Source organism: Dermacentor silvarum, chromosome 1 (genome assembly GCF_013339745.2).
Source record: "Dermacentor silvarum isolate Dsil-2018 chromosome 1, BIME_Dsil_1.4, whole genome shotgun sequence".
NCBI classification, from domain to species: domain Eukaryota; kingdom Metazoa; phylum Arthropoda; class Arachnida; order Ixodida; family Ixodidae; genus Dermacentor; species Dermacentor silvarum.
In genome coordinates, this window is record NC_051154.1 from 165,094,649 (window position 1) to 165,116,767 (window position 22,119).

The 22,119-nt window shown below is 49.1% G+C and overlaps 1 protein-coding gene across 1 annotated transcript in view; it reads left to right on the forward strand.

Annotated features, from left to right (window-relative positions):
* The first annotated feature begins 677 nt into the window (after window positions 1-677).
* Window positions 678-22,119, forward strand: part of LOC119436359 (Ig-like and fibronectin type-III domain-containing protein 1) — a 225,299-nt gene continuing 203,857 nt past the window's right edge. Inside the window, exon 1 of the mRNA XM_049657148.1 lies at window positions 678-1,190. The gene's annotated coding sequence lies outside the window, so the exon portion shown is untranslated. The remainder of the gene's footprint in view (window positions 1,191-22,119) is intronic.

Sequence of the window (22,119 nt, forward strand, 5' to 3'; positions counted from 1 at the left end):
CGCCACCTGGCTGTGCGCTGTATCCCATCCTGTCACAGCACCGCCAGCTATGTTGTACGTACAGAATTTTATTGCATTGCACTACATAGTTTAGGCTGCAACTTGTTTACCATAAAGCGACACCGAAACAAGGTCACAATGATCCTACGCCCGAGACTTGCTTTCGTAAGTCAGAACAGTGTTCACGTCCGTAGCGTCGACAGCTACCCGATGAATCGCGCACTTATGTGCGGCCATGTACAAACACACGTGAGATTTTTTTTAATTAGAAAAGCAACGCGACACTCGCTTTCATGGTCAGCTAAATAATTTTTTTTCCTCGGAAACGCAGCGTTCCGGCGACTGCAGTGGCGGGGCTCACGCAATGCTTGTATGAGTCACGGCCCCAGGCAGAGCTCTCGCCCTCGAAAGAAATCGTCTTCTCGAGGGGAAAGCAAAACAGAAAGTCTCGAACGGGGATTCGCCGGAGCAGAATTTTAATGAACACCCGCTGGCGAGAGGCGCAATGCCGCGCGCGCGCCGTGTTTCTGCTCGTCCGGGGCCGCAGCCACGAAAGCCGCGCGAGTGCGAGAGAGCCGCGAATTGAAGGCGAAAGAAACGAAACCAGCGCGGCGCTGCCGTCGGGCGCCGTTCCGCTATGGCGTCGCCGGCCGTATATTCAATCGCTTGCGGGCGGCCGACCAGTTCAGTCAGTGCTATTCCCTCGCCGAGTGCGCGCGTTTGCCTCCGGAACGTTGCCGCTGGGTCGACGCCGGGAGAGGGACACTGCCCAGACACTGTGTGTAGAGAGTCACTCTCTTGGCCCCCTGTGCCGTTCGTCGCTGCGTGGGACCACCGCTTCGTGCTGCTAGTACGCAGATATAGAACCGTTGGCGAGCCCCACTGTTAGCAGCAGCACACGACGCGCCCTTCGCGCAGAGGTGCCGAGACACAGCACGCCCGAACTGTGGTACATAGCAGAAGACGAGTGCCCGCACCGCTTCTTTTTTTGTTTGTTTGATTTTTCGAACGAAAGCCTTTTTTGGATTTCCGGGCGCCCAAAAACTCTTTACTGTGACGAGCCGTTGTCGCGCTTGTCGGTCACTGGGTCGTTCCTGACTGTGCCGTGTCGAGAGGACACCGACAGACGAGTGATCAAGAACTGGCTTCGGCGCAGCTTCGGCAGCAGCAGGAACTTCCTCGACGTTTTGGTGAGTGATGGCTTCGAACAGTTTCAAGAGCGACGTGAGGAGCTCTCAGGAGTGGTCACGCGAACGTATCTTATAGAGTCAGACATAGACGTATACATCTTTATCATGCTTGTCATTACCAAATAACGATTTCTTTTCGTGGCAGGCCGTATACCCGCCACTGCTTTCAGTGAATTTCCCGTCGAGTGCGATGTTTACACCTGACAGCAATAGAATAGAAGGGATAAACGATGACCCAGACTTATATCTAAGTCCGTTGGCCATAGTAAATACATATTCAGGGCACCTTCCTGTGCAAATGACTACGTCAGCTAACAGTTTAATGTTACCGCGAAGGTACAACGATTTTCGGTACAACAGAAACGTGCTGTTCGGCGATAGAAATACAGCTTAGCGCAAGCTTGCCGACACCACCGGGGAATTCATGAAGAACGCTTTGACGATACCCTGCTCTAAGACACAGCGCTTAAAACAAAACCTGCGTAATGATCGTGACGCGTAGGGCAGCGCATTAGGGGAAGAAAACGTTAATCGAGGGCACCGCTCATATGTCCCCACCATCAGCACATTCTTCTCACTGCACGCCTCGAGAGGAATGTTTGACAGTCTGGCCATTCGACCACTGTATTCATATGCAGCAGTACAATCGCCGTAAAAAGTGGACAGGATACGGAGGCAACTAACATCATTTATTATAGCATTCTTGTAGGAACCTCAACGCTGTCAGCGAGTGGTCGAAGCCTGCCAACGAGTACCAATGTGAGGGCAACGAACTCGCGCTCGACTACAATTCAACGCGCTTCAGTTCCGCAATGTCGTGAAAGCTCGAGATGACGAAGCTTCACACAGCTCGCGTTGTTTCCCCTGTTAAGTATTTCCTTGATCGGAGGTAGCAAACATCACAAAGGTTGCCCAAAGATGAGTAGGTACGAATAAAGTGCGGTGTTTTCTCTGCCTTATGCATTTTAATATCGAAATGCTTAAAATGAATGAAACTGCACTAAGCCATGTGAATCTAGTCTATAATGTAGCCTCCACATAACGAAAGCATTTTGAAATGAAATGCTTCTGTTAAAGGAGGCCTGGTGGAAAAGTGAATTTTGTGTTGATGTGGTGGAGTAGGAATGACGAAAGCACGCTGTCGTTGTTGTCTTCTGTTGTCTTCTGATAGTTTTATGTGTGCGAATGATGGCGGAGGGAACGAATGCACCGAGAATCTCGGTTTCGCTGCAGCAGAAAAACACGCCCAACAAGGGAGCGCGCTGTCGTAAGACGAACTCGTTCATGGACCCAGTTAGTAATCATTAGCACTCTGAAACACGCTCAAGGCATGTATCTCCGAAAAAAAAAAGAAATCTGTTCTACAATGTTATATGGGCATGGTCAGACGAAGGGTGGTGATTCCTGCTTGTCATTCACGTCTGGCAGTTTTTAAATCATTCATTCGAACACCGGAGTTTCAGAAAAAAAAACACTTGAGTTTCATCTCGACCGCCTTTTATATTTATTTTCTTTAATTTATTTTGAGAATTAACCTGGGGATCAAGACCATCGATTATTTCGGTTAATCGTTCCGCCATTTGTAATTTGTTTGAAGACCGATAGAGAGGAAGATGTGCCCCGTGTAGATACAGAAGTGCGATTTCTGCGCCTAAAGTTCTCGTGCAGTTATCCCTGTACGCTTTACCAGGGCACACAATAGGCACATTTAGGTGGCTTTAATTATTATTTATGTCATGGAACAGACGCACGCCTTGGAAAAGCAGACATTCAGTTTTGGAAGAAATGAGTGTCGATATGTGTATAATTGTACGCATGAAGCTGTCGCTCGCGCACTGCACTCTAAATGAGAAATATAAGCCGACGATCACACGGGTAACGAAAAGGCCTTAAAGCGAACACGTGTCCAGCGTGCACGTGGACTTCTGCACGTTTCGCGTCAGCACAAAGCGCGGTGCTTGGGTGTGCAATTAAGCAACAGCCGCCCTGCGAAGCCTCTTGCAGATTAGCTGCATTGAATTCGCTGGCTGAGTTACTCTCCATCCGCATTACCCTCCACCTTTGCCGCGTTCTTTCAAAATTTTTTCGTACCTGTGTGCACACGAGTTATGAACCGTCTAGCGAGCGCATTTCGCCTCTACAGGCCGTACAAAGTTTATGCCAGCGTAGTATAGGAAGGTGCAGACGTTCGTGGAGTGCTTATTAGCGAAGCGTAAATGAGTTCAGCAGGTTGAAAATCATAGCTACTATACCCGCTACGAAAACGCCAATTATACTTATCAGGGCTTATATACTCAGGTACTGCTCAGGTTTTATATAGTAGCCGCAGCCACCTGTCCGTCAATTCCCTGTATCTAGCAAGGCCCGTCGCGGAATGTGTCCCTCCTTCTTTGTACGCAGGTTGTTTGAATCAGGTCTCTGCTTAAACCAGCGTGAGGCCAACTGGAACAATCGTAAAACGGTCTGGTTCACACTGTGGTAATTCTGTAACAGCACGCCACTCAGGCGTATAATACGGCCTCACGTGCACCGCTTATTATCACACCTCCCTTCTTCCGCTGATCGCAGTGTGCATTGACATATATGTCCCTTGTATAACTCCGTGCGCTCGCATTGTTGCGCTATCTAAGCGGTCATCGCTCGCCGTGCGCGCTGCGTCAGTTCTGTGCGCCGCTTTGTAAGCTCGCGAGGCGGGGACGATGGGCATTTATGGTGGGAAATGGTGATCAAAGGTCGATGTGGGGCGATATATATAAATATTTAAAAAAAACTGCGTGAAAGCACACAAGGGCGACAAGTCGTCTGCGTTTGCTCTCGCGCTTTTTTTTTTTTTTCTGCCCTTCATGTTTGCAAAATGAAGCCAGACAGGTCGCTCTGCTTCACTGTGGTCGTATTCTTGATCTTTTTTATCTCTCCTTGCTGCTTCTCAGTCGCGTGTTCCTTGGAAATCGTGTGATTCCTGGTCGTTGTGTGGTGTGCTGTTTGTTTGAACACTACGCTTTATACTTTATTTGACGTCATAGTTTGTCCTGTGGAAACGATTTATTCATATATTTTATGCTCTTCGACTCATCTGTGCTGCCACAGCACGCATGTTCCATGACTTTGAATTTTTAGTATGGTCTCTTAAAGTTAAGGGTGACCCCCTTCACCCCCTCCCCCTTTTTCTTTTCATAGCTACTGCACGAATAAAAAAGAAGGATGAAAAAAGCTGTGATGAAGAAAAATTAGGGTAAGTCCTATAGTAAGGAAGTAAATACATTTACTGCCTTATTATAGAACGTACCCTGCAGCTCACCATAGTGTGCACATACAGGCTGTAGTTCATGTGACGTTGGCGGAATGTAAAGAAGTAGGCACTTGGAGAAGGAGGGGGGGGGGGGGGGCACACGCAAGGACGTCAGCGCGTATTTGCCATCCGCCAGCCCCTGGGCCCCGCAGACTCGGTCGCACTGCAAGTAACATGTGCGCTCAGTGGAAAGAACGTGACCGAGGGCTCTGGTGTCTGTACCCCAGCTAGTCTGGTATGTGCTCGTGGCGTTCGTTGCTTGCGCGATACAGAGATGCACTTCGAGTGAACCCAGCGTCTGACGAGAGTGCGGGAGCCTCAAATGTCCGCCGGGACAGAGGTGTGCCGTTTGGCGAACGGGACCGCGGTCCTGTCGAGCCTCTGAGCGAGACCGCTGCGCTCCCGTGCGCCTTGCATTAGCGCAGCCACAAGCCAGACAAAGGTATGGACACCGGCTCCCGACAGTCCAATCATCACCACTAGTAAGTCCCAGTGATCCAGACAAAACGGGCTCCGGAATGAAGGAAGGAAGGAAGGAAAGAGTGGAGAAGGAAAGGCAGGAAGTTAGCCAGTTTAGCACAACCGGTTTGCTACCCAACACATGAGAGCGGGATGGGGGGAATGAAAGATGGGGAGGAGAGAGACAGAGAGAGAGCACATAGCACAGCACACACACCGTCAGTCACAGTCCGTCACTCTTGCGTGGTACGTGACATCACTGTCACAGCCGCTTGTCCAAGCCCGGTTTTTTTTTTTTTTTTTTTTTTAAATACCTAAGTCAGTCCCTTCTGCGATGTCTTCTGTCGACGACATGTGAGAATCGTTTCAACTGACATTGGTCTATTGTCAAGGTGCGCTATAACGGAGGCCAGGGACTGTCTCAGAACATTATATTCAGGACAGTCGCATAGAATGTGTTCTAGCGTCTCCTCGCAAACACAGGCATTGCAAAAAGCGTTGTCGGCCATTCCTATGAGAAATGAAGAAGATTTCGAGAATTCCACCCCTAGCCATAAGCGATAAAGCATAGTGGCCTCTCTTCGGCGGAGTCCAGTTGGCATACAGAGCTGCATCAAAAAGGGCAAGTGGTATTGACGATTTCTCCGGTTGGTCGACCTGGCTGCTTGGTGTGCACCATAGAGAGAGCGTGATCTCCTGTGCAAGCACTCGAAGTCTGCTGGCTGCGTCGGACCGTGAGAGTGGTATGGCCTCTTCCTGTGTGTCGTCAAGAGCTGACCGAGCGGCATTATCGGTGCCTTCGTTCCCTATGGCGCCGCAGTGACTTGGTAGTCACTGAAATGTAACGTGGTGTCCTTTCTCATGTGATGTATGGAGTAGGCATCTAAAATCGAATACGAGCTGTTTGTATGGCCCGCGACGCAGAACTGATAGCACAGATTGTAGCTGCCTTCGAGTCACTGAATATTGACCATTGTCGAGGTGGTTCCCGATTGACGAAACAGAGTGCAGCGCGAAGAGCAGCTAGTTCCGCAGATGTCGATTTTGTTGGGTGGTCAGTCCTGAAGCTGATGGTAATAGTTCTTGCTGAAACAACCACAGCACCAGACGAACACTGGAGGTTTGTGGAACCATCAGTATAAATATGTACACTGTCCGCATACCTCTCGTGCAGAAGAAGCAGAGACAGTTGTTTCAGCACAGGTGACGACAGCTCAGATTTTTTTCTTGATTCCTGGTACACTGAGATGTACTGTGGGGCTAATAAGACACCAAGGGGGTATCGATGGTTTAGATGCAGCGGTGAAGCCCGAGGGAAGTTTGTCGTTCTACTTGATGATAGTTTTAGAGAACGATGCTTGGCGCCTGTCTGAAGGTAGTGTTGCAAGGTGGTGACATGGGACATGTGCAAAATTTCTGATGTGCGTACTCAGGGTTTCCACCGTAATGTGAGTTTGCATCGGATGGTCTCGAGCAATCGCAATAGTTGCCTCTGTTGACGTGCATTTGGGCAAACTAAGGCAAACTCTGAGTGCTTGAGCTTGTTCTGCCTGCAGAACACGAATATTTGTCGTGCAAGTGTTGTTCAGTACAGGTAGACTATATATCTTAAAAGCCGAGAAAGAGAGCTCTGTAGAGTTGCAGCATTGCTTCTACTGACATCCCCCACGTCTTTCCTGTCAAGTATTTAAACAACTGGGAAGTTGCTATCAGGCGCCGTTTCATGTAGGCCACGTGCTGGCTCCAACAGAGGTCTCGGTCAATGATTACGCCAAGAAACCTGTGGGTTCTGACATTGGAAATGGTCCGCCCATTGATTGAGATGACATAAGGCGTCATTGGTTGGCGAGTAAATGCCACTAGTGCACATTTCTCTGGTGACATGCTGAGACCTCGTTTACACAAGTAGCTCGCTGTCAAAGTTGCTGCTCTTTGAAGCCGCGCACGTACTGGCTCCGAAGATTTACGTAGTCCTGTCAGTGCCACTTCTGGCAAGCGCGATTTTGGGTGGCGCATATACGTACAGCCGTTAGTGCGAAGAAGCCTCGCAATGGAAGGCGGCCTTTGTCTATCTTTCAGTAGAAACGGGTAACAAATACAGGCAATATTATCGACATCGCCTGTTTGGCCGGTCCCCTTTGCGCCTTCATCCATCGCAAGAACAAAAACTAAGTGAATAAAGCAGGCATCTGAGCACTCGGAGGCATAGCGATCGCAGGCCAGTTGATCTTCGACCACGCTCGTCGCACGACCATGTTATTGCGGCCTCGTTGGCTACGGCCACGCTCTCCTGGTTGTCGACCGGGTGTGGCGTGCCAGCCGTACTGCAACTGCTGCTTGTATCATTGGCACGGTCGCACCAAAGCAGCTGCAGCGGTACCCGCAAGTGATGGCCGCATAGTGTTTTTATAACACAGTATCCAAATCGAACCGCAACCGAGGCGCTCGCATCGTGCGCCGAAATCTAACCCCTGCGGAAACGGCTGGAGTTTCGCCGCTTCCACCTGACCACGGTCTCCGCCGTTGCCTGCGTGGCTGGCGAGCAACATCGAGATTGGGCTTCCACTCTGTCGTCGAAAAGTGCTCCGTTTGTTCGGCGTGGCGGCGACCGGGTCGGCCAGAGGTGTGGGCGTGTTCCTCAGCAGCGCGGCCGCGAAGACAAAGAGCGGCGGCGCGCACTGGGCAGGGCGGCCACCGGCACGGTCGACGCCGGACTAACGGGGACGCCGAGCTGCTTCTCCCGCAGCTCCTCCACCCCTGGAGAGAGGCCGCCGCGGCGGCAGCTCGAGACGCTCACTGCAGAGAAGCGCCCTTGCCAGGCGGCACGAGATCCCCTCGCAGCGCGTCCGATATCCACGCCGGCCCATTGTCGAGTCCGCGACCCAGTATTTTTCGACGTAATCGACTAGGATAGATAGTTGGCGCTCACAACTCCGCGGTGCTTATATGCTCGCTTGCTCTAGATTCGAATGCGCGCCCAGGAAGTGAAGTATGTAGACAATCAAGCGTATCGAAATTCGCGCGGGCATAGTGCTCCTGAGATCATCTCAAGTATTTCAACAGTGCAGTCGTGTACTATCGCTAACATTTTCATTACAAATACGCTAAAAATTCCAAACAGCGCTCTCGAGCTGCCCTCGAACCCGACTGCGTAAGCTTCGCCAACCGACATCGCCCCAGTTCTTTGCTTTGATTCTTCGCTTCGTTTCTTGAGTCCCAATCGGGGTGTTCGAATAAAACATCTGTGAGAGAAACCGTCGGCAAGAAGCGCGGAGGAGGGCGCGCGAGTAGGCGCGCCAGAAGTTTTCACGCGGCAGCCACGTGTGCTCGATCCACGATTAGTGCATCCGCGCTGCGCTTCTGTTCTCACAGAACTGCGAGGCCAGCAAGGGCCCGGGCGCGCCAATTGGCTGGCTCTCGCAGACCTGAAGCATAAAGCTTTAGCATTTTAGCAGTCCTTACTAACGCCTTTGGCGCGGTTCTGCGAGCATTAGAGCAGAAAGATCTGCCCATCGTTCCGTATATTCCTTTGGGCATTTCGCGTAGTCATAGCGTCTTTACATGCCGAATATAGAACTGTCGGTATAGAATACGCGAGAACGACGCGCGCAGCATACTGATTTTTGGCAACGAGGATGAATTACACTTCCTGACGCCGTCAATCTATGCAGTTTCGTTCATGGACAATTAACGCACATCCCTGCACTAAACAGTATATGTTATATACGTGATCTCGAATTAGATGAGATTTTCAATATTACAAAAAAATGGTGGTGCATTAAAATGTAACTAGCTCCAAATTTGCAATTTAAGCAACTGCCCCTAAGGTGTTGAAAAAAACTTTAATGAATCAACTTTCGTTAATCAGTCTTCTGAAGCTCACGTTATTAGCGGTGAAGTACTAAATTTATTCAAATATAAGTCGACTCTTTTTTTTTTCTCTCTCTCGTAAATGTTACCTAAAATTAGCTGTCGACCTATGTTCGTGAACAAAGCTAGCAAAAGTACCGAGCTGAGAGATTTATTCCGCCGCTCCCTTCGTAAAGCCAGTCGGGAGGTAATCCAGACCAATGCTGCATATAACACGCACTCGACGGCCCCGAGGATGACGTGGCATAGAGTGCCGAGGACACCTGCGAAGCATCCGACGAGGACGACTTCTCTGACAGTTCCGACGAGGATGAAGCTTGGGGTCTCGACTATAGCGAGATTTAGTAGCCCAGCTTACGGTAAGTAAAGGTGTGTCCTGTTAAAGGTTTATCGTTTTTCGAAAGATATAGGGATCGATCTATGTCGCAATTAATTTTGTTATTATTATTTCTCAGCGAGTTCAATATGTAGGGTTTGACCTATATTCGTGTTCGACCTATTTTCGAGTAAATACGGTATGTCAGCCTCATCTAGGAACTCCTCTGCATAAACGCTCCGCTGCAAGTTCTCTCCGCTTATAGCTTTTATGTTAAAAAAAACTGTATGGTCTGAAAAAGAAAAATATACCCTGTATATAAGACGACTCGTTATATGTACGCTGTCCTGTTTTGAGCTGTTCGGCAATACAACAGCAGCAGCCTGCCAGCCACAGTCAGCAAAGTGCGGGAGGGTTCGCTCGTTCTCTTTAAAGAAAGGCACACTCGGTATGTACCAATATATCACCCGCTGTGGTGGCTTAGCGGCTATGGTGTTATAGGCTATGGCGCGGGATCAAATTCCGGCCGCGGCGGTCGCATTTCGATGGGGGCGAAATGCAAAAACGCCCGTGTCCTGTGCACTGGGGGCACGTTAAAGCTATATCTTGGTGGTCAGAATTCATCCGGAGTCACCCAGTACGGCGTGCCTCATAATCAAATCGCGGTTTCGGCACGTAGTACAACCCCAGTATTCAATGCAGTTCATATATCTATACACATACGTGTTCAGATGCGTATACGCATGGTTCTGACGTGCGCGCACATCGCCTCACGGCAAGCGAGACGGCGCCCGTCCGAGGCAATGCGCGATCACCCACGCGCCTGGCCAATGAATCGCTCCCGTTTCACCATCGTGTGGCGAATCGAGATTTAGGTGGCATGCCGGCGGCGGCGCGTGGTCGCCCCGAGCGAGCACCGGAACTAGTTTCCGAGTCCGTTTTCTTCTTCCTCCCAGATCATTTGGGATAAGGCAGCCGTGCGTGTCAAGTGGTCTCCCCCTCGGGGCACGCCGCTTTGTTTGCTGGTTTATTCTGATCATGCCTCACGGTTTAACCGCGCCGTATTTCAACGCTCGCGGCGCATCGCATACACGCGAGAGCCATGGTATAGATGTTGGTATACATAGACTCGAAGCCATTGCGCGTATATCTGCTGAGTTGGCTTTGGTAAGAATGTGTACGTAAATGTAGACTAAACCATGGCGTGTTTTATACCTCGCGGCGGTGCCCAACGTCTGCTTTCATGGGCAGGAAGAAAGACGCGATACACGGTCGCACGCGCTGCCAACGATTTCTGTCTAGGGTTAACTTTTTCGATACGAAGCATTCTTTGTCTCATTCCAAGCAGGTACTTTGCGGTAGGTTGGTAGGTTCCTGTCTCGCCTCATTTCGGGCCTCTTCAGTAAAAAGAAATGCGTGACCGAAGGTTGGCTCAAACTTGTGTTTTCTAGCACATCAGCCCGATGCTCTAATCATTAGGACACGATCACCTGTATATGAAACGTTTGGCGCGTGCGTCACGTGCTAGTTTCTCGCATTTTTTTCCCTCATAACAGCTACCGCTTGAGACGCTGTGTTAGACTGCCCAGCCTTCGGGATCCGCCCGCATTTCCCTATATCGTTTCCTCGTAATAGCTAACGCAACGTAGAAACCGCGCGACATCGTACCGCCTTCATGATCGGCCCATGCAGGTCGAACAGATTTTAACGTTTTTGTTTTTTCCCACCTGAGTACAAATGCGGTCGTCATTTTAACATAGACCATATGACATAGACGTACGATTGCGTAACACTTAGTCGCAGATGACGTCGCAATCTTTGTTTCTCTAGATTACACCCAACCAGCACCTATGTAGAACCCAACAATCGGCATGTATATAGTAAACTCGCGTCGAACGGCCGGAGTAGAAATCATGCCGTCCCCCTATTATGATCGCCGTCACCGTCGTCGTCGTCTTGCGGCTGTCGTCACACACAACTGCTCGCCTTACACAAGCACGTTGGCCCGCCTGGTAACACTTCGCTGAACCTCAAACGAGGCTGTACAGCCAGCTACCTGCAAAATACTTCGCATAACATTGATTGTCACAGTGACTGGCATCTACACAATCTCTTTTTTATGCCAGGCACATTCGTGCTTGGCATAAAATTCAATCTGTAGTTTTGCAACGAACGACACCCGATGTAGTCGATGCTTTAGAAGTCGCATAAGCCTCGCGGGAACTAGAGGACGAATAACAGTCAATGACCGTTTCAACAGCCATCCAGGACCCATGGGCGCGCGGTGGCAAATAATATCAAATGTCTGGAAATCAGTTGGGAAATATTAATGTTTATAATATTTCCGTAATTTTTCGGTCGAGAACATTTTTCTCTTCTTTCTTTTTTTTTTAGTGCCCATTTTTTTTCCATTTAAAACATTTCTCCTTTAGCACCTCGCTATTACGCCATGCAGACCATTGTTTATATGCATGCACGCATATCGCCGCGCAATATACTTCATCGGCAGCGGACATAGTGCCCCATGTGAGCCCACTTACTCCTCCGGATGTTAGTGCTTACAATTAGCGAAAGCCGAGCGCCGTAGATAATGACACTTCATTGTCGCGACCGAGCGTTTGCCAGAAAATCGTTTCGCTCAGGATGTCTTTAGCCAAGCTGTCGCTAGTTTTATCTGAAAAGTCTCTAGGCTTCGTCGCTTCTTTCCCTGCGGTCCTTCGCTATTCTTGCCTCGAATGCGACCGAACCGACTGGCTGTTGGGGAGGGGGGGGGGGGAGAAAGAAAGTCTTCCTTCCCTTTCTGTCCTCTTCACCCAGGAAAAACTGGCGCGAAATAAAATAAGAACGTATAGTCAAAAGCTCGATGAATGCGGATATGTTCAGATTTCATGTTAATGAGAGAAGTGATCCCGGTTGCTGATGAAGTCAAAATTTGAACTGCGCTTTCGAAATCCGCCCGGGTTCTTTATTACAAGGACACTACAGCAAAAAAAAAAAAAACCAAGAAAAAAAAAACACTAAACCAGTTTAGACGGCTAAAGCGTTATTTAAAAACGCTGTTGTCGTTAATTTTGAATAATAGGTTCATTATTAGAAGAGAAAGTGAAGGTCAAAGTTCCAGTTTTTGAATTACGCGCCGAATCACCAACGCCGGTACGTCACTGTGACGTCACAGATTTCGAAGTATCTTTTTTCGTATTTAGGCGGCATTGGCTCAGCAAATGTTCCCGAAACTCGGCATGTTCGATGTTTAGCTCCTTTAGAACACAATGTAGTCTATCTTTACCGCTGAAGAATTAACTGGGCCTTACAAGACGCTGTCGAAATACATGACGGCACAGCGAGCTTGTGCAGGAACTTCAAGGAGGCGTCGCCACCCGTCTTTTCCGGTTTCCGGCTTACCAAGCGTCTCGTCGTGGTAAGAGTGCTGCGTTTTAATATTGTATAAGGGTAATTTACTGATACAGAAGAAATCATTTTTTTTTCTCTCTCTCTTTAGTGTCCCTTTAACAACGCATTAAATACGGGCGTTCTGTGCACGATGACACAGAACGATACAGGTCCGTGGTTGTTTGCACAACTGGCAGAGGACAACCATCCGTCCGATACTTCTAAACATGAAGCCATAGTTACCAAAACGTCAAGTGATATTGTGGCTCGATGAGTGACTGAAGTCACTCTGAAAAAAAATGAAGAAAAAATCACGGTGGAGAACTTGGCAAGCATAAATATGTGATTCCGCATCTCAGCGTATTTTCTACGCCAGATCTTTCCAGGCCGCGAGGCGCTGAAAGGCCAAATTCAAAAGATAGCCGCCACGCTACACCCGACAGCCTACGTGTACTTCACGAAAGCTGCGCCGAGTATCAGGAGCTAGAGCCTGACGCTAACCAATCGGAAGTCAAAATTCCAACCACGCGAAAACATGTCGTTCCGTAGCGCCCGTGCAGAAGCCAATCGTTGCAGTCAGTGAGACGATATATCTATGGCGTTGGCCAATAACTAGCCACCATTACGTGCACCCAATCGTTCTCTGCCTATAGCGTTGATCGGGTGACCACACATATAGAGCCTCGATAACGATGTGCGATTATAAGTGATAACGCAGCGCCCGCCCTATATGAGGCAGTGAGCTAGCCTTTGAACAAGAAATGACGAAGTTGAAGGCGCTAAACACGAAGAGCGTAGCTGGAGATGAAGCACGGAGCAGTATACAGAAACTATACGGGCGATGGTGAAACTTTAGCTACTGGAAATGCTTGAAACTCGAATAATAATAATAATAATAATAATAATAATAATAATAATAATAATAATAATAATAATAATAATAATAATAATAATAATAATAATAATAATAATAATAATAATAATAATAATAAGCGAGGTTTCTCGTCAAATTAGCAATATTCGGATTGCTAGTAGTAGTAGTAGTAGTAGTATTGGTTGTTTAAGTAATGAGGAAAAGAAGGAAAGAAAATTTCTGCTGAATGGTACTGCAACTATCTAGTGCAGCCTGCTGGCACCCGAACGGCGGTCAACAGGGGGAGGAAGGGGTATAGTTAAAGGACAGGGGGAGAGGACAGCCGAGAGGATAGAGGAGATAGGAAGAAACTATTTGCGTGAATAATACCGAATTGGAGTACTCGGCGACAATTCTCGACCAGGCGAGAATTCTTCAACACGTTCTCCGAAATCTTAGTGAACGGGCATTTTTACACTCCGCCTCTCGATCCGAACGTGCATGGTATCGAATTGGCTATATTGTGGGACCTTGTGCTCAACTTCATAACCACCGAGTCACCCTGGAGCGCTTCTGAACAGGGTCAAAGGCTGCGGTGTCTCGTCCACTCGAACATCCGCGCGCACGGAGACACACGCGCTCGTGTTTGCAGGCGCGTGCGCACTCGAGGCAGGCCCCGGAGCCCAGACCCGACGCTAACGGTGCGTCCCGTGCCATCCGGCGGAAAACAAGGCGACGCCGAGCGCGCACTCACGGTCCGCATAGAACCTCTCGAGAGAAGGGCTCGCGTGTGTGCCATATATGCGATCGTTGCTGGGTTGCGTAGGCTGCTTTATCGCGCGCTCGCCAGCTCCATTTTCTCCGGCTGGTTCTATTGTCCGGCCTCCAGCGCTGGCGGTCGACGCAGTTGCAGCTCCGAAGCGGAGCACCCGATGTTTCTTTCTTTCATTCTTTTTTATTATTCTTATTTATTATTATTGCGCTCTCTCGCGCTTATTCGCCGTCTCCTTTCTTGCCGCTGTCCAGTCGTGCACTCTCGCGTCTGTGCGGAACGACGCGTGCAAGGAGCCTTTCTTTCGTGCGTGATACGTATTGCGCGCGTGTGTGGCGGCCTTCTCCGCGTATAGCCCTTCTGCAACGTAGCGTACTTCCGTTCTTTCCACAGAAATATAGAGAGCACTGACGGCAAAAGCCACTTATCCGCAGGACATGCGTAAGCCCACGGATATAGCGTACATGCACCTGAACTCGCGACTTGGCTTGCTTTCGGGTCCACGCTGCTGCGCGAAGTTTGGAGAAAGGTTTAAACGCAAGCCATGGGCTCGACGAAGCCGCAGTGCAGCAGTCATGTTAATTGCGAACACCGCCTTTCGCAGCGCAACGCCAAAGTCTTCTGAACGCCTCGGCTGATTCTTAGTAGTTGCAAGCCCTAATAAAAGAGGCGCCTTTTTCTCCACTTACAATTTCAACCACGCGAGAATACCAACATAGTACGACCGTCTCACGCTTTGCCTAAAATAAAATGCATCTTAACTACGGCTATCTATCAGTTCGTGTGAGGAACCTTTATGTAACCGTTATGTTCTTGGGAGACTTGGGAAGGCTTCACACTGGTGTACTGTGCAGCGGCACACGTATACAAGCGCTTCCAAGGCCGTGCACGCCAGTCTTGTTGCTCTATGACAAGCGCGCCGAATATGAGGAGTTTCCTTTTCACGTGGAGTGTAATAATCGTCATCATCCCCGTCGCTCGAAGCCCTTAATTGTTTTCCATGTGATATAAGTTGCAAGATGGTTCGAATCTTCCAACCCGTGCTGAAAGACTATACGCTAAGGCGTGTCCTTGCTCTTGAATTCAATAAGCTTTTCCTTTTCCCTTGCACTCTGACGTCAGCAATGGAACCTATACCAATCGGTAGATCTGAGAGAGAAGATTATGATGATTCCTTATGAGGTTCAAGGAAATCCCCACAGGCGGGTAGTCTTGCATTCCGCTGCCTCAGGGAATCTAAACCATGACATCTTGCTCATCACCGAATCGAGAACTCCATAGTGGCTGATCGACCGTGGCGAAGAGACCAGAGGAAGAGTCAGGTTGTCATTTGCAATATATTCGGTCTTTCTCCCATTCCACATACAGTCAAGACGAAGTAAAACGAAGATAAAGCGCTTTTTTGCACCTCGCGAAAATAATCGATTGTTACGATCCCGGTTCAATCCTTGCTTCATAGCGCGGTGCCAACTTTGGCAACAACGATCGACGAGGCGCGACAACGTTCGTAGGTGGTTAGTATCAGTCGTGCGGCGTTGCAACTGCATGTTCCGTGTACCGCGACTTTGGACACGTACACAGCGCGTATACAGCAACAACGAAATAAAGAATGAAATATACATTGGCAGGCGTGCACCCAATTCTCAAAACGCGGGGCGCTAGCGATTTGCTAACGCAGGCGTATATATTAGTGGGCCATTCAGGAAACGAGCGTCGGTTAATTGCCTGCCGTTGCAAACTGCGGCACAGAACCCCGACTACGAATATTTCGGCCGCCAAGCAGAAGCGAACAAAGAGAACAGCGCAAGGAGTGGTTACAGATTCGTTCGTTTCTGCAGCTCGGCGCGCAATCATCGTCGCCTTTTTTTTTTAGTTTTTTTTTTCCTTCGTCTTCTTCTTTCTTTGGGGGCTCTCGAAGCTCAACGGTAGCTGTCTTCACACAAGCTCGCTACTACATCTCACAGTGCTTGTTCAACGCGCACCCCCCCCCCCCCCCCCGCCCCCTTTTCTGGCCTTTACCTCTCAGCTCTCCCAAAACAACGAGCACGCACCCGAAAAGAAAAGACGAAGAAAGAAAGCAAGCCCTGTTCTCCGAGGAACGGCATCGGCTCACGACGAGGCATTGGCGCAACCAGAAGTGAGAGCTATTTTTGAAGTGCGTCCATTAGGAGTGTACGAAGAGAAGGAATTAGTGGTGCTGGTGGTCTCTACAGTGTATGGCGGGACAAGTGCCACTCGTGTGACGCGGAAGAACAACAACAACCGCCATCGCGGCCGCTCGTCCCCGGGAAGCCCCTGAAATACTCGCCTCGTGTACAGACGTCGTCCCCCCCACACACGCACCACGCACACTGCAGTATGCTGCAAACGGCGGCCGCGTTTAGTGCGCCTCTGATCGGATCGCCCGATAGCGGCGGCGAACAAGGTCGCAGAACAACGCTCCGGGGACGTGGAGAGCTTATTTTCGAAAGACCGTAATAATAAAGGGGAGGTGGGACGTGTGCCCTCTTCTGTCTCTTGCAAAGAATTGTCTCTGCTTCCTGGATTTCTTTCTGGTGGGGGGACACTGACTGCGGAGCCGCAGGTATGGATCGCGTTGAAGCTATCTCCAGTTGCATTTCCCTTTAGTGTTCGTTTCTGTACTGCATGGTTAATTATCCAGTTTCGATTGTGGAACTTCCGCCATTGGAATGCTTGTCAGTTTAGAGACGCTTAAATAGTGCATTTCCGGTCACTTGTTCTTATTCGTCTTGTATTTCTCACCTTTTAGCGTGCTAGGGAGAAGAAAAAAAAGAAACGATGCCACATCCACACTCGACCTACAACATTTAACATGCGAGTAACAGAGCATTTCCCCTGACTTGATTCAAGGTCACAGGTCTATATAATAAATTTGTTTCCTTTCATGCTTAATTTTCTGATCTTACATATACTTTTTTATTTATGCTTAAGAAAGTATCCACTGATTTACATTCATCGTCTTCGATGCCGCAACTCACTGCATATACTTTTTGTCTTCTTTTATTTTGATTAGAACGCGTTTTGAAAGTATGTTTTCATACCTATGTTGTCAACCTATGTTATGCTTGGTGTCATTGTTTGTTGGCTTCTTATGGTATATATCATAAGGACGGACGAAGAGCTCTAGCTTCATTCGCATGAACTCGACGTGATGACCGAGTCGAGCCATAATTCCAGCTGAACCCACCTAATCCCACCGTGTTTACATGCATCTCGCCACGTGGGTTGGGCAAGTCAGCTCACTCCTTGCAGGTGGGTTGACTAAACTCGTCTCGACGCTCGCCCAGCCCAGCGGGTCCCGCTAGCGTTTTCGGTCCGACAAGCCGGATTTTGCCCTACAAGCCGACTCGTTCCTTCTTTATCAGGTTAATGTAAATGTAGTTTCTATGCCCCGAAATAAGCCTTCCTTACAGGGCATGTTTCGCGGGAAACATAGGAACGGCAGTTATTGGTGAAACTCCAAATCGAACAATTGTTAAGAAAACTGCCACTGGACGCACCAATCAAAAGAACCCGCGCAAACAGTCACATCATCGATATACGTATAACAGCGCAAATCTTAAGGCCATTGCCACCAAGGCTGAGCCAAGCCCTGCGCGCCCGCCTGTTCTATAGCTGCTCACATTGCCTCTCATTAGCACCACGGCTTTCGCTTATCGCCGTGCGAAGAAACATACTCCGCCCTTCTGCCACTCTACTGGCAAACCGACATGTGCGCGCACACGTAATGCGCAATTCACTTTCTTTCCAACTTAGCCGCGTGTCTTTAAACGGCAGAACGACTCGGCCACCGAAAGAAGCCAGGCGGCACATAATGTATATCCAAGCGCATTCCAGCGGCGCGCGGGAGAACGGTTTAGGAAAAAAAAAAAAAGGGGGGGGGGGGGGGGGGGGGGTAGCGTTGCAGGTTCAGCGAGCGTTGTCTGGGCGCGGCCGCCGCCGGCGGCCGAACGGACCTCGCCACAACAACCGAAGTCCGGGCGCGCGCGCGAAACCGGAAGCCAATATGTACGCGTAAAAGCCAGCTTGGGTAGCCACCATAGCTCGGGTGTACACCGCCGCTGCTCGCTGTTGTGTTGCAACCGAGTGCGCGCTCGGCCGCCGAGCGCGATGCGTGTCGCCGTTGCCAATCTGGCAAGCAGCGGACGACGCGGCCGGGCCGCCGCCAGCCTATACATGCGACGGAGGCCACTTGCGCAGTGACCGCGTGGAAACAGGCGCCGAGCGAGGGACACAGAGAAGGACTGATGCCGAGCTATCTGGCAGAGAAGTCCTTTTCAGAACCTTAGGTCTGCGTGGCACCCGCTAGAAAGGAGGACTGGCTGCCCCTTCCCCGCTCCGAACTATAGTCACCCCAGCCGGCAGAAATGTCACAGGGACGGATGGGAGGGGAGGAATGGCTGTGTTTGTCGAGTGGCTACGACTGCGACTTCCGCTGTGTTTCTCTCAGAAGCAGTCGCAGAAAAGGAGAAATGCGGCGGGAACGGGGACATACACCTCTTGTGGCCTGAATATCCAACGAGCTTGAATGTCCAACCGAGACGGAATGTCCAATAGTGGACATTCAGTCTCATTGGGCCTTCAGTTTCGGTTGGACATTCCGTCTCGGTTGGGCGTTCCATCTCGTTGGACATTTCGTCTCGCCGGTCAACTTACTGTTTGGAAATTCCGTCTCGTTGGACATTCGGTCTCGATGGACATTCAGGCTCTGAATCGACATACGCTACCGCAGAAGACGTTCTGTTCGCGAGGAGTGCGCATCAGAATTGCAAGATACCGTGTCCATGCGGCAACAACAGCGAAACAGCAGATGCATGCGGTACGAGTTCGGCCTCAGCGCTCGCCCTGTCTGCGTCTGCTGTGTTCATTGGTTATACAGCGTATATATACGCGCCCCCAGAGCGTGACTATGCCAACTATTTCGTTAAAAGTAGATCGCTCTTTTTCTCCACAACTGGAACTGCTTATGCGCGTCCTAAGTTAACCGTGCAAATCCCATAACGTACGTATACCTCCTTTATATTTCCGTCGAGAGCACCGGATACAGATCATCACCCCTCTATGCAGGACGGAAATATTTCTGTGTGTCTTCTTGAGCATTTCTGAAATAGACGACGAAACGCCTATAGCGCTTAAATGGAAGTGAGAAGCGCAAGCTCTTGTGCACTGTATTAAATGTCACTGGCGTAGCGCATCAAATACTGGACGAAGAGACACACACAGCGCTAACTTTCAACAAAAGATTTATTTACGAAATGGGCAGTACATACGTATACCCTTCACTAGGTGCGTAACTGGTGCACGTGCTCCGAAAATGTAAGCAAAGGGAAAAGAAAAGAAGAAAAAGAACACGCGCGACAACAGAAGGCTTGTGGTATGCATTTATGACATGCGCAAAAATTGTCATTCTTTTGTTGATAATGTGATGCAAGGTGGGTTTTTTTCTTTATTTATTTCTTTGCTTACATTTTTGGAGCACGTGCTCCAGTTACGCACCTCATGAAGAATATATGTGCTGCCCATTTGGGCAATAAGTCTATTGTTGTGCACTCACGATGAACAAATGTTATCGCAAAAAAAAGTGACAGCCCTCGGACGAACGTATGCGGTCCCTCATTCCGCGTATTTTCTTTTTTCAGTGCATTACCCAAAGTACATCAAATGGCAGCAGTCATCGGCAGTTTCTGTTCCACCGCACTATAGGCGTCCAGTCTAACTCCATGAATAATAGGCCCAAGCGAATAAAACGAGAGAGAGAGAGAGAGAATACGACATTTAGGCTGATAATGTAGTGAGGAAAATTTGGACAAGTGGAATATTATTTCCGTCGTTTACCGAAGTAGGGTCTGGCAAAATCCGGCGCCGCATTCCGCTCGTATTTCTAGTGATGTTCTTGTTTCTGCTGAGCTTCTCAGATAGTGAGGGAAAATGCGACCCCTGGCTGAGAAATTTGAGATGTTTTCACTTATATTAGTTCAGATCATCTCTCTATGTGTGTGCCTCTCTCTCTCTCTCTCCCTTCTGTCTATATCTATCTTGGTCTTTTTCAGTCCTCTCGAATTCGCCCAGGACAGACGATTCCTTTTCCCTCCCCACATTTATTTTCCACTAGATTGCTGCTTCACCGGAGTATTCTTTCTGTAAATGGTACTCAGCGGACTATAGTATGTCCAGAGCTGAAGAATTTTTTTTTCTTTAATTAACTGGAAGTGACATTTATTCAGCTGCTACATTTTTAACAAGATTGTTCCTGTGCTTCCTTTCCTTGACATCAGATAAATGTTTGGCACCTTTGGGAGTTGGTGTTGTTTACTTCTACCAGGAAGAGCCCACAGGTATAGAGAAATGGAGACAGTAATTAAAGTAGGGCGGGTATAAGCCGGCGGTATGTACGTGCAAAGTCCAGGAGGCTACGAGGGACTAGATATTGGAGTTCGTCCATGTCCGGTAGGCTTTTTGGGTCAGCTACCCGTTGCTTAGATTTAATCTCAATGTATTTAGCCGAAACGAACACTGCAGCTGCTGAACTATATATGAAAACGCGCAAGCGGTCACTGCGGTCTTCGAACAATAGTAACAATGCTACCTGCTTCAAAACTACTGCACGACGACATTTGTGTTTGTGCAGACAGATTGTTTTCAGATCTTCCTTTTTTTTTTCTTGTAATCTTTCACTAAAAAAAAAAAATTCTTCCCCCATGGCAGATTAGCCAAACGAACGGACAGTATACTCCCTCTGGTTAACCTTTGTGCCTTCCAACTCCTATTTTCTCTCTCTGCCCGTTATACTGCACTAAACGCCGCCGCTGTTCGATTCCTTCGGCGTCGTCATAAAACATCCGTTCGAGAACAGGCACGTGCCAGGCAATCACAGGCACCCACATGCAGATTAGGCAGGGTATCTATATAGGTATACGCATCCTTCGACGCACTGATCGCACGCGCCTGATACGTTGCCGCAGGCGCCCAAGGACAAGGCATTGGCTTTTTATTTTTCTATTCCCCGCAATCTCACTCACGGAAAAAAAAAATGAAATGAAACCTTGTTCCGCTGGCGTTCAGATAATCAGGCCTCGCGTTTATGTCGCTTCGCAACAAGCGCGCGTTGCTCACCTTCGCTTGCGTGATTGCATAACGAGCTACCTCGCGTGATTTGGACGCGAAAGAGGAGGTCACAAGTCTTGGTTGAAACGAGGCGTCACTGGACCTGTCTTGTCTCCTCTGGTGTCGTTAGTTCGTAGCGTTGCAGTCACATGCATGCTTATCATGTCAGAGGCCCCGTTTGTTCATTGTACTCTCCAGCATTCCACTTCCTTTTGTTTCTGGTCTGGCTTTCTATTGCCGACAGCTATGTATACGCTGTATGAGCTGAGTTATTAAGAATTTAGTCTACTTTCATGACACGGTATATTTCGTAACGAAGTCTTTGTGGCGGACGTGCTCAGTGCTTGTCCATGGTCAATGCTGCCTTTGCTTGACCAAGTAGAGTGTTTTAGTAGCGGGTTTTCTTTTTCTTTTTTTTTTTTTTTTTTACAGTCTATGTCCAGAATTCGTTTGGGTTTTATTATTGCTGCTCTGCAGGATTTTAGTTCTGCCGCTCAGTCCGACACTGCAACGTCCGCGTAATCATCACTGTTCTGGTCGTCGCGTCCAGAGACACCTGCTGTTTTTCGCAATATAGCTGTTTGTTTATTCGATATGGTTAACTATATTGACAAGGTCCATCATTGCGTCGGACACGGATGCTTTTTGCAGTAGATTTGTCATGTCACCATTCCGACCGACGCCGTAACGACCACGCAAGTTACGTATAAGCAATGGGAACGCGGCAGTATAGACGGTTTCATCCAGCGCCACCGCGCTCTGGCAACGCTGTGCGCCGGCATCCGGCGCCCCTAGGAAACTTCCGGTAGCCGCTCCTTTTGCTCGTTTTTGCTGGTATTTGTTCGCTCGCGCGCT